The sequence below is a fragment of the Martes martes genome (genome assembly GCF_963455335.1).
Source record: "Martes martes genome assembly, chromosome: 18".
Classification (NCBI taxonomy): domain Eukaryota; kingdom Metazoa; phylum Chordata; class Mammalia; order Carnivora; family Mustelidae; genus Martes; species Martes martes.
In genome coordinates, this window is record NC_137906.1 from 32,066,295 (window position 1) to 32,078,923 (window position 12,629).

At 52.8% G+C, this 12,629-nt stretch overlaps 1 protein-coding gene across 2 annotated transcripts in view; it reads left to right on the forward strand.

Annotated features, from left to right (window-relative positions):
• The first annotated feature begins 561 nt into the window (after positions 1-561).
• Positions 562-12,629, forward strand: part of LITAF (lipopolysaccharide induced TNF factor) — a 28,515-nt gene continuing 16,447 nt past the window's right edge. The window contains exon 1 of one of the 2 annotated variants that reach the window (XM_080830359.1): positions 562-624. The gene's annotated coding sequence lies outside the window, so the exon portion shown is untranslated. Of the gene's footprint in view, positions 625-1,484; positions 1,504-12,629 lie in introns of those variants that run through there. The other variant, XM_080830360.1, reaches the window with a different exon arrangement.

Below are 12,629 nucleotides of genomic sequence, written 5' to 3' on the forward strand. Positions count from 1 at the left end.
GGTTGATGGTCTGCGTTGTCTGAGGGTGGGGAAGGGGAAGGGATGCCAGAGGTGGGGTCCCTACGGGAGTGGGGAGAGCGGGACGCGGAAATCGGGAGGGGAGGGGGCCGACGTGCGGGGGCAGAATCCCCAAGGGGAGACCTAGGACGGGGCGACTGGGGGGCTCCGAGGTCAGAGCGAGGGGCCTGGGCTGAAACTAGGGGGTCCCGGGAATGCGTGGGGTCGGGGTGTGCTCCGGGGTGTTCCGAGGGACGGAGGGGGTGGGCAGAACGCGGAGGGTATACTCGGCGGGGCCGGGTGGGCCGGCACGCGGGTCGCCGCAGCCGGAGGAGAACAGAGAGGCGGAAGCCGGAGCTGCCCCGCCCCCCGCCCCCGCCCCCGCCCCCGCCCCCGGGTGGGCCTCGCCCCGCCCCCGCCCCCGGCCCCACCCCCGGGTGGGCCTCGCCCCGCCCCCGGCCCCACCCCCGGGTGGGCCTCTCCCCGCCCCCGCCCCGCCCCCGCCCCGGTCCCGCCCCCGGGTGGGCCTCGCCCCGCCCCCGCCCCGGCCCCACCCTCGGGCCGGCCCCGCGGCTCGCCCGCGCGGCGCGCTCAGACCTCCCGGCTCGACCAGCGGCGCGGGCGGCGGTGAGTGCGGCGCGGGCGCGGGTGCTGGTGGGGACGCGGCGGGCGGGAGCGGGTCTCGGCGGCGCGGGCACGGGTCCCCGGCTCCGGAGCAGCCCAAGCCGGGAGAGCCGCGGCATCGCGCGGGTGGCGGCGGCGGAGACCCCGGCGGGTCCCGGGGGTCGAGGCGGGCTGGAGGGCGTAGGGGTCCTGCCGAAATGTGCCTCGCGGGGCCCTCCGGGGCCGGGGACAGGCCGGGTTGCGGCCCTGCTCCCGCGAGTGGGCCCATCGCCCGCGCTGGGGTCGTCTGAAAGAATTTCCGGACGCGGGTCCTAGAAATTCGGCTTCTAAGGGCCGCGCTGTATCTGCGCTTTTTGCCCCGCCAACTTCAGCGCGTGTCTTTGTGGGCACCCGGGGGGCCTAGGGAGCCCCCGAGAGGTGAAAGTGCGGACAGGAGCCGTGGCTCTGGCTAGACCCCCCACCCACGGATTAAGGTGGGCACCGGGTGAGTGCAGGGGTCGGCCCAGACCCGCCCAGTGCCCGTGCCGAGTGGATGCGGGTGGCACGAGCCGCCGGGGAACCTGTGGCAGAGGTGGGCATCACCCCTCCCCCGCCAAGCCTGGCAGGTGACCTCCTCCCCTCTGCTCTCCAGGCCAGTATGGATCTGGGCAGTGGGGTGGGTGTTGTGTCTGCACCTCCTGGTCAAGGTCAGGGGATGGGGAAATGGGCATATTCTGGAAGGGGCGGTACAGTGCAGAGATCAGGCCAGTTGGACCTTCACTAGTTTTCTGGTCACTTTTGTGCTTCTGATTCACGGGGCTGACGTCATTACCTGTTGGACCGACTGGTGTTTGGGAAACCCAGTTTCTGGAAGCCATGGGCCTTTCCTTCTGAACCCATCAGGTTAGACTCTCCCACCAGTCTTCCCAAGAGGGAGAAATCCCTCCCAGGGGCCTGGTGGGCTGGCGCTGCTTCAGGGGCTGCCTGGAAGGCAGGTTGGCCCGGGTGCCCTGGAGCCCTTGTAAGGAAAGACATGGTTTGCACTAGTGTATGCTTGACGGCCTCACTTAACCTTCCTGCCCCTACCCCCAGCCTTTTCAGGGTGGTTCTTTTAAAATAGGACTAACCTGGATGCCATTGTAAAGAGAGGCATGAGCTGGTGTGTGGGGGGACTCCACCACCATGTTTGGTTTGATCCTAGTTGGATCAGAACCCAGAGAGCAGGTGACCGCTTCTACCTGGCGTGGAATAATGCCTTCTGCATTTGGCTTACCTCTAAGCCAGCTTTTGTCTGGGATCTCAATGTGCTCCAGCCTCTCTAAGAAACCTTAATTGTAGATCTGCTGTGAGGCAGGGCCACCTTCCCTCTTTCCTGTTTTTCTATTACTTTAAGGCATTAATCATAGATGCTTTTACTCGCGTTTGAAAAAGTACCCTTGTAATGTTTGTGCCGGTGAAGTGACTGGGTGATTGATCTGAGACGGGTGGTCAGTTTCTTAGGTCTCTAACATACTAGATGGTTGGGTGACTATACCTCCCTTTGCTCCTTCAGTGCCTTTTATGGGCTGGCTGTGGGGAAACAAAGGGCTAGCCTCAGCCTTTGAAAGACACAAGAGAAATGGCTCCTGGTCCTGAGGGGTTTACCCTGTGGGTTGGAAGTGGAAACACATGCCAGGTTTGGGAGGTGGGGGAAGCCAGTGCTCTCTAATGCGCAGGAGGAGGTTGAGGGGAATGGAAAGGAGGGAGGTGTGAGCAAGGAGCCAGGATAGCCACAGTGGGTTGAGCAGCAAAGCTGAGGCTGAGCTTATGTGGCGGAAGGCACATGGTGGACGTGGTCAGCCCCTTTCTGGAGGAGGAGAAGGGGCTCGGCAAAACTTCAGAGGATGCACAGACTAGACGAGGGTTAAAGGGGTGCTACGGGGAGGGGAGGAACCAGAAGGCATTTCCAGCCTAAGTTAATTTTCAAGGAGATCAGCAGTACCTACTTCAGCTGTTAACCACCCCTGCTCATTGGAGGTGTGTCTAATTCTGCTCTAAGAATGGACTGGTGCCCACCTGAGACTTAAACTTCTCCCACCAAAGATGAATCAACCCAGAGCTACAGTGATGATGGAAGAAAGGAGACTCATAAGAAGAAGTCCTGGAGCCCTGGCACTACATCTTGTCCTGTATTTCTTTTTGCTTTTCCTGCAGTGAAAACAGCCCAGTGGGAGAGGTGGTCCATCGCACCAGGCAAGCAGACCTCCTTAACTCTGCCTTTCTCTAGTACAGACGTGTTTATGATGTCTTTGGTGCCCAGCTGGCCTGCCCTGGTCTGTTCTGAACTCAGCTGGTGTTTTCTTAACCTTAAAATTGTTATTTGTGCTCAAAGTGGTACTTTCCTAGGTCACCGCAATTTCTTCTTACCGTTTGAGCCTGTGTTGGTATTCTGGGCTGCTGTGAACACTTCCTTGGCGAATGTAGTCGTCCCTTGCGTGCAGGTTATTTCAATTCTTGTGTGTAATTTCTCAGGCTTTAAAAAGACATGGACAGAGGGCTGGCTGGCTGGCTCAGTTGATACAGCATGTGACTCGGGATCTCAGGGTTGTAAGTTTGAGTCCCGTGTTGGGTGGAGAGATTACTTAAAAATAATAATCGTAAAAAAAGAAGAAGAAGAAAAGAAATATTGAGGGTGTTTGTGTGGTGGTTCCCTGCCCAGCTCTAGTAGGTAGGAAGTTCATTCACCAGGGTCCTAAAAGCTCGAGGCACTCCCTCCTTTATCACTTTTCTTCTTTATAGGCGTTAACCCCTAGAGAGAAAAGAACAGAGAATTTCAGCTGCTTCGCTCACGGAACTTTAGTGTTCCTGGAGTAAATTTAAGAGCTCAGCATTGTTTTGCCTTAACCTTGAATCCAAGGAGGTTATTTGTAGGCGATGCATTGATGTTTTTGAAAGTGATATAAAAAATAACAATATTGCAGATAGCGTGGGAGATAAAAAAGATGGGGCATGAGCTCAGCCTGCGAACCAAACAACTAGCATCAGTTTTCCTTTTTTTAAAATTTTTATTTATTTATTTGACAGACAGAGATCACAGGTAGGCAGAGAGGCAGGCAGAGAGGGGGAAGCAGGCTCCCCGCTGAGCAGAGAGCCTGATGTGGGGCTCAACCCCAGGACCCCGAGATCACGTCCTGAGCCGAAGGCAGAGGCTTTAACCCACTGAGCCACCCAGGCACCCCAAGTTTCCTTGTTTGTTCCGCAGCTTGATCTCTTATCCTGGTGCCTGATTATTTCTGAAGCTGCGATCAGGGTTCATACAGTTTTGTATCCCGGTCCTCTTAACGTTCTCGTGTCACTTCATCAAAACTCACCATTCCTCTGGAAACTTGAGGATGTGGTTTCACCAGGAATCCAGAGGGGAAGTCGCCCTCTCTGATTCCGGGGGCAGCAGCCCACCTCCCCAGTGGAAGGATTTTCCATCCCGCAAATCACTGTAATTTGTACTTACGCCATCCTTGAACCTGGCTTTCAGACTGTGGTAACTTTATCTTTGACTTGTGGGACCTGTCACTCCATGAAAGCAGACAGAATTCAGAAGATGGTATTTGAAAATGATTCCTCTGAAATATTTCTTAGGAGTTTCCGTGTTCTTACTGAGGGATACTGAATTTGAACGGGTGTGAGGGCAGATGGCCCAAGAGCTGTAGGTAGTAGTGTTTTCCCACTTCCTTTCCCGAAGAGGACTGGAGACCCCATTTTCCCCCTTTGTCTAAATTCTTCCTCCTTACTCATTTAGAGTTTAGAAAGCACCACTCACCTGGGACATCTTCAGGAACCGTGGGCCGGTTGAGTTCCATTATAACAAAAACAGCATTGCGGTATCTGGAAGTTTGCTAGCCAGTGGTCCTTAGTCTAAGAATTTTGAGCCATATTCGATTTCCTACATGTACAAGCGGGATAGGTCCTTAAGAGTTTTTATAATCAGGTTTCACTTATGTTCACATTATTGTTAAGAACATTTTTCTCCAGAGATCCGCTAAAGACCAGATCTTTTTGGTCTTCCCAGCTGGTTCTCCACCTTGTGTACAAACAGGGCCCTTTCCTTAGGCGACTTGACAATTTGCAGGAGCGCCCTTTGCCCCAGCACCCCCCCCACCTTTTTTTTTTTTTTTTTTTTTTGCCAAAGGAATCCCTTTTCCCCTGCGGGTCATTTCAGTGATGGGAATATTCCAATATTGGGAGCTGGTCTCCGGGTTCCTTTTTCTGGGGCTGGAGGGTGGGGGCAGGGAGTAGAAGTGAATAATCTTCCTTTTCTCTCCTTGAAAGAACTCATTTTAAGGAGGAGGATTAAGTCGGGTGGTGAAAAGGCTGTTTTATCTTCTCCCTGAGGGCCTTGCCCTTTTCTGTGTTGATCTGATGTATTTTTAGAAGACTTTATCACCCACATGTGTTTAAAACCACTGTGAGAGTTTTGAAATGATGTTGTAAGGGAGGGGTGCAGGTCCGTGGCCAAGCAGCCTTGTGCCTCCAGCCGGGAAGGGTTTTGGAGATCCCTCAACCTCTCGAGGACTGTATGTTGGTTTCTGCTTGGGGATATCTTTTTCTTTCTTTCTTTCTTTTTTTTTTCTCTTTAACCTTCCCCAATTAGAAATACTTAGAGTGTTCCAAAATGCATTGTTTATTTTATTTTATTTTTTCAGTGTTCCGGTGTAGTGCATAAACAGTGAATTTTGGAACACTGAAAAAATTAAATAAATAAATAAATAAATAAATCATATATGAAGTTATAAGACCAAAAAAAAAAAAGGAAAAGGAAAAGAAAAAGAAATATTTAGAAACCCTGGTCACAAAACTGGCTTCACTTCATCTTTTGCTTTAACCAAAAGACCCTTAAAAAAAAAAAAACAAAAACCTTAAAAAACTATGTTTTAAAATTGAACTTGAATGCCTTTGGATGAGGCCTGCCTGCCCTGATTCACCTTATAGTTTAGTTTTAAGCTTGCAGGAAAGTTGCAGCTAGCTTGGGGAGTTTCTCTTGTTAACAATGTTGCCCATCATCCCCACAGTACCATCAAACCAAGAAGCTGACGTTGGTGCCTTGCCCTTAACAAAACTCCAACCTCTGTTTTGGAGTTCACCCATTTCCCCCCCGAGTTCCCTTTTCTGTACCAGGTGCCATCCCGGGTACCACATGGCATTTTAATGCCTTTCCCCAGCATCCTCTGCTCTAAAATGTCTCATTCTCGTTTCTGTGACTTCTTGAGGAGTAGCGGTCAGAGATTTTGTAGAATTTCCCTCAGATTGGGTTTGTCTGGTGTTTTTCTGATGGTCAGGGGGGTACCTGATATCCACAAGACATTGCTAATAATCTGAACGTTCCTCACTAGGTTGAGGTGATGGTTGTCAGGTTCATGGTTGCCAAATTCCTGTCTTTGTCTTTTTGTAGACTGTCCCTTAGAAAGCAAGATACTAAATCCAGCCCACACCCAGGAGAAGGATGGAGAGACTAAGCCCCACACTCTGGAGGGAGGGGTATTGACACATGCCATTTGGAATTTTTCTGTAAGGAAGAGTGGTCTTCTGCATCTTAAAAATACACACTTATAAAAGGCTTGTGTGATAGATGACCCCATCGTATGTGGGGTATCTATGCTGTATATGTGTGTAAGATCTCAGTTCTGTAAGGATGTAGTGTGGGCATCACTCTCCTAAAGCCCCATGGGGACCTGGGAGAAGTATAGAACCCAGCCCTTGCCCCAGAGGGGTGTAATGTGGTCCAGTTAGGGAGACAGAGTCTAACCTGCAGACAGGAAGCAATTAGGATGCACAAGAAAGGTGTATGTTGTGGAGGGCTGGATTGTGTAGGCTTGGCCAGGGGCACGGGGGGCACACTTTAAGAGAACTCAGCAGGTAACGTTTACCACCCTGTTCTCACCTGAAGTCTTGCTAAAGGCAAGGCGGATGTTTCCCATAATTTTCAAAGACATGACAGTTACAATCCCCACAGTCAACTGGAATATAGCCAGAATTGAGGAAATAAGCAAATAGGAGGCTTCCAAGGAACACAGATATTTATCATCAAGACAGACGCCCAGGCCTGTTTACCTTACTCATAGAAGGCACCAAGGAAACCAGTAACTCTTTGCATAGAGTTCTTACCCAGTGGGTGCTGGTTTCCCATGCTCAGAGGCTTTGACACAGCAAGGGCAGGGGTGGGATGGGGGCTGCCAACAGCCCCAGGCTGGACCTTCTTCCATCTGGGATAGCATGGAACCCCCAGATGCTGACCCAGGCATCGTCATTGTCTTTTTTGTAGATTTTAAGGAAGCAGAGAGAACTATGGGATCGATATTAGAACATAGTTCAGATACATTTTGGGGAGGGATACAGAATGAAGCAGTATGAGAAGTTACAAGGCTGGAGTTTTCCTTGTGTTCAGACATGATGTGGGGAGAGGGACCCCCTTGGCTGTGGGCCATGGGGCCTTTGATGTGTGTTTATTCTGATGGGAGTTGCTGTGTGGCTTCTGCCGTGGTTGGTTTCTCCTGGTGTTCTACATTTTGAGGCTTATTTTTAGAATCTCACTCTCCTTCTTGGCAGGGGTTGAATATTTTAAGGGGGGTTTTCAAGTTGTTCTTGGGCTGCTGGTTAATTATGCAGAACCCTTATGTGGGGTCCCTCCCTGAAAGGTCCAGCCTGGCACACACCTCGCCTGGACCAGGCAGTCTCTTGGTGGCTGGAAGGCTCCCATGATCTGACCCCTCCCTCCTGGCCAGCTGCTCCACACCTCCCCACAGGACACAGGTGTGCCTGTTTCTGTATGTCCAGCCGCGCCATTACCCACCCCCTGACCTATTCTTGCCTGTGTCCCCCCAGATCCTCCGCTTGCCCTAGAACCCGGACTCAGTTTCCCCTTTGGGTCTGTTCCTGTGTCTCCCCCATGTTGGTGAACTTTGCCTCCCCAGAGGGATTCCTTAAGGCCGGAGAGGGAGGGTCCATGTCTCCCCAGTCCCATATAAACCACCAGCTTTCAGAACCCCCTGCATGAAAAATGGGTCACAGCACAAAATTCTAAAGAGAACTTTATTTTGGCAAATAGGACATTTTGGGTACAAATTTGGGGAAACTACAGTGAGATTAATAGTTGACACATCTTCTCACCAAATAGAAGTAATCAGAAGCTTTAATCACTCTGCAAACACCCAGGGAGGGGCTAAGGGCCAGGTGCCAGGCAGCAACATGAGATGGTTCATGGGACAAAGGGCTGTGATGACATTTCACCCACAGGTGGGGGTACATGGGAGGCTGGGCTGGGGAGGGCAGCTACGGGTTAATTTTTAATTTATGTCCTTTAATTGTAAATGTGATTAATAAATACTGAGTCACGTAAATTTAATAAGCTGGAATTAATTAGTTTATAGAATTTCTTCTGAATTTCATTTTTTGATTATATCATTATTGCTATGGCTCAGTATACAAAAGATCGCAGAGCAGAGGCGAAGAATGTCCTTCCCACTGTATCTCCCAGTCCGCCCCCCTCCCCTGCTCATAGGCAGCCACTGTTACCAGTTTCTTGTGTATCCTTCTGGGGACGTTTTGTGCATATTCTAGAAGGAGATATGTATATCCTTCTTCCTTAGGCCCAAATGTTGGCTTGCTATGAACACTGTTGGGGCTTTTTTTCATGCAGCGATATGTCTAACAGATGCATTTCCACACGTAAAACTCTTGCTTGTAGGGGCGCCTGGGTGGCTCAGTGGGTTAAAGCCTCTGCCTTCGGCTCAGGTCGTCCTGGGATCGAGCCCCACATCGGGCTCTCTGCTCAGCGGGGAGCCTGCTTCCTCCTCTCTCTCTGCCTGCCTCTCTGCCTACTTGTGATCTCTGTCAAATAAATAAATAAAATCTTAAAAAAAAAAAAACAAAAAAACCTCTTGCTTGTACTGTTTCAATGGTTGTGTACTATTCCCTTGGCGTGGGTGGGCCATCACGGATCTGCCCTATGCCCTGCCAATAGTTATGTGGTTTCTAGCCACATCACACTGGAGACCCTTGTGTGCTCATCGTTTGTCCCTTCACCCATGCACGGGATGGCCCAACGACAGACACCTAGAAGAGGAACTGCTTGGTCAGTGGTCTCATGCACATTACATTTTGGTAGATGCTTTCATTGCACATCGACAGAAAAGTTGCAAAGTTAGCACAGAAGTCCCGTATTTACCCCGTCCAGTTTCCCCTGCCGTAAACACCCTCACATCATCAGGCTGTGTTTGTCATGACCGTGAAATTGACGTCGGTGTACTGACCTCTTAACCAACCCTAGACTATGTGAACTTGGAGGAAAAGCTTTTATTCTGTTAGATTTGTTCCAGGGTCCAATCCGGGATCCTACACTGTATTTAGTTGTTATGCCTCGTTCTCTTCTGGTCTGTGATGGTTTCTCAGACTTACTTTCTGTGACCTTGGCAGTTTCGAGGAGTACTCTCCCGGTTCTCTGTAGCAAGTCCGGGTTTGTCTGATGTTTTCTCGTGATGAGCCCGAGGTGGACGGTCTGGGGGAGGAAGGCCTCAGAGCTGAAGCGCCCTTTTCACCCCATCCTGCCGGCAGGTGCGTGATGTCCGTGTGACCTCGCACTGATACGAAGCTTGACTCTCTGTCTCTGCGCCATTTTGACCGCACCCCCTCGGACGAGATGAGCCGCCTTTTGCCTGTGACGACCCAGGGGAGTTGTCCAAGATGGGCCAGGGTCAGCTCGACAGGGGTGCGGTTAAGGACTGGGTGCCAGACCCGTGGGTCCCTGGGAGCCTTTTTGGGGAGGGCTGGTGGGGAAGGAGCACCCCCTGAAGGAGACAGAGGTGCAGGCCTGGGTCAGATGAGGGGGGCCCTCCAGCCTGGGGAGAGAACAGGAAGGGGAAGTGGGCTTAGTGGGGTCCTGGCTGAGGGAGAACTGAGGCCCAGTTGGGGTGGGGGGGGTGCGGACCTGGGGACGGGGAGGAACAGAGGGGCTGAGCACCCAGGCTGAGGGAAGAGGGGTGTTTCTTTTTACATTTTGATAAGGAAGGATTTGAGCCATCCTATAAGAGCTCTTAGGAGGGGAGCCAACTGAGAGGCAGGATTGGCAGCTGGGGGACGCTGTTGGGACAGAATCCCCGGGAAGATGGCAGGGCAGGCCCGGCTGGCCACACTCAACACGGTTAAATGAAGCTTGAGCCAGAGAAGGGCTCCTTCTGAATTCAGGGTGGGTGGACAGAGGCCTGGGGGTTGGGATGGGAGGCTGAGGGAGTCAGGTGGGGGGGGGGGAGGGGAACGGGCAGAGGCGTGGGGGCCCCACGTGGGAGGGAGGGGAGCATGACAAATGACCATGAGCTCAGTGGCTCAAGTCACACAAATGGATTACCTCACGGGTCTGGAGGTCAGAAGTCCAAAACGGGTGTCCTTGGGTTAAAATCAAGGTGTCCCGTCCCTCCTGGAGGCTCTAGGGGGAAACCCGTCTCCCCGCCTTGCCCGGCTTCCCGGGGCGCCCGCGGCCCCTTGCTCCAGTTTCAAAGCCGGTAGGGGGCGCACTTCCTCTCTTCTCAGGCCCTCCTGCCTCCCTCGGAGGAGCCTTGTGGTGACGCTGGGCCCACCAGGAGCTCGGGACCGTCTCCTCATCTCTTAACTGAGGTCCCGCTGCCAGGTTCCGCTTGCCGTGTGCGGCTCCGTACTCGGGTCCTCACGTGTTCTCGGGATTAGAATGAGGACGACTCTAGGGGGCGCTGTTTCAGGTGGGAGTTGCGGTAGGTCGTGGCCCCAGAATGTGGTGCATTGGGGTCTGTTTGGATCTTGGCAGTGAAACCTCTGGGCCATTGTGGGCAAGTGATCCCCTCGCTGGCCCTTGTTTGCTTCCCTACAAGTCGTGAGCACGAGCGCTGGTACAGTTACCCTCGTGCCCAGGGTTCTGAGCACATCCACTTCCCCCTCCCTGAGGTATCGGTACTATTAGCCCATTTTCCAGATGAGGACACCAAGGCACAGAGAAGTCGAGCAACCCACCCAGGTTCACACAGCCAAGAAGTGGCAGAGTTGGGGGCCCGAACCGAGGGAGCTTATCAGTTCCAGAGTTTCTGCTCTTAAATAATTCCACCTGCCTTTAGTTTACATTGTCTTAAAATAAGTATATCCCAGCACCTTGACTTTGTTTTGAGCTTTTCCGTTGCCCTCTCCGTGCCCTGACTGATCCCATCCTTCCGGGTCTTCTCTTGTCTCGTGATCACTGGTGGGTCTTCAACGGGCCAGGCCCTGGTCCTTGCCATTCCTAGTGACCCCTGAGACCTGAGTGGTGCCCGCCCACTCTTGTAAATGACTGGGGATGGCATACAGGGGTTTCCGGAAACCCTGCGTGTGACCATAGCTTGGGTGCCGGGCCCACCTGCTCTGCCCCCGAGCTCAGTGGTGGCCATGGCCATGTTCCACACCAGCTCAGCTCCTGGTTGGAATCCGCACTGCAGCCTACTGTGTCTTGTCCCAGTGAGACCTCTCAGCATCAGGCATCATTTCTCTGTGCTTCTTTGCTTTGGGGGCTGCCTGCTGGTCGTCTCACCCGAAAGAACGGGAGGGGCACCTGGGGGGCTCAGTCAGTTAAGCGTCTGCCTTTGGCTCTGGTCATGATCCCGGGGTCCTGCGATTGAGCCCCGTGTCGGGCTCCCTGCTCAGCAAGGAGCCTGCTTCTTCTCCCTCTGCCCCTGTCTCCCCGGCTCATGCATTCTGTATCTCACTCTCTCTCAAATAACTAGAATCTTAAAAAAGAAAAAGGAAAGAAAGAAAGGGATGGGAATGGGCAGGAAAAATGACGAGAGACACCTTTCCCTCATCTGCCGAGGGTATCCCTTCTGTCCTTGCCAGTTATCAACAGGCACCGAGGAGAGGGATGCCATCACAGGTGTGAGCTCTGTCCCCCCTTTCCCGCCAACACCCGTCAGCAGGAGTTGCTGACGTTTCTGGCTTCTTGGCGGTGCAGGATGGTTAGAGCCTCTGAGTTTCAGGACACCATGAAAAAAGGACAGATGGTCATTTCCGGAGAACGATGACACACTGTCCATGTAGGCCAGGAGGCTCGAGAGCCACACCAAAGAGAAGGCAATGAATGTGGAGGGGCAGGTGTTTCTGAGTTTGGGTTGATGGCTGCAAGCAGTCTGCTCGTGGGTCCGGATTTTGAACAGATGCGCCTGTTGCAGGATGAACCCCTCACTCTGTTCGGTAACCCCAGCCAGAACCGGGAGCACCTCCTGCAGAGCGGGAATACCAATGGCGTCATAAACTTGTATCGAGGAGCAGAGAGAGCCCGTCTTGAGGTTCAGAGATTGTGGTTTTTTTTTCTTTCCAATTCTTTTTTTTTTTTTTTAATTTATTCATTTGAGAGAGAGAGAGGGAACACAGCAGGGGAGGGACAGCGAGAGAGGGAGAAGCTCCTTGCTGAGCAGGGAGCCTGATGCGGGGCTCGATCCCAGGACCCTGGGATCATGACCTGAGCCGAAGGTGGACACTTAACCGACGGAGCCACCCAGGCGCACGTCTTTCTGATTCTATCTTGTTCGTGTCTGCACACCTCCACACTTCCCTTTCCCACCCACATCCTGACTCGCTCTCCTGCCTTGACATCACAGGGTGCCCTGTTGAGAAGCACCACTCTCCTCAGGAATCCTGGAGGAAAGGAAGGATTTCAGACCCAATTAAATGATTCTGGTTCTCGAGTGTGTTCGGTGACACGTTGGCCAAATGCTGGTGTTACCTTGAGCTGAACCAGGAGACTCTCTGTTCCCGAGGCTTATCCTTGTACAGACAACTCCCTGCAGAGACGTTCTCGGCTTCTGAGCTGGGGCATTAGGGGAAGACCCTCCCATTTACGTCTGCTTCCAGACCTTGATGCCCTCCAAGACGGGTCTGGTGTTCTACCCACATTTGTTGCAACTGTCAGGGTGACCAGCTCGTCATGGATTTCCTGGGATGAGCCCGCACACCCCACATCCAGGGAAGCCTGTCCATCCTGGTGCGGCACCCTGTATAGCACCCCTGGT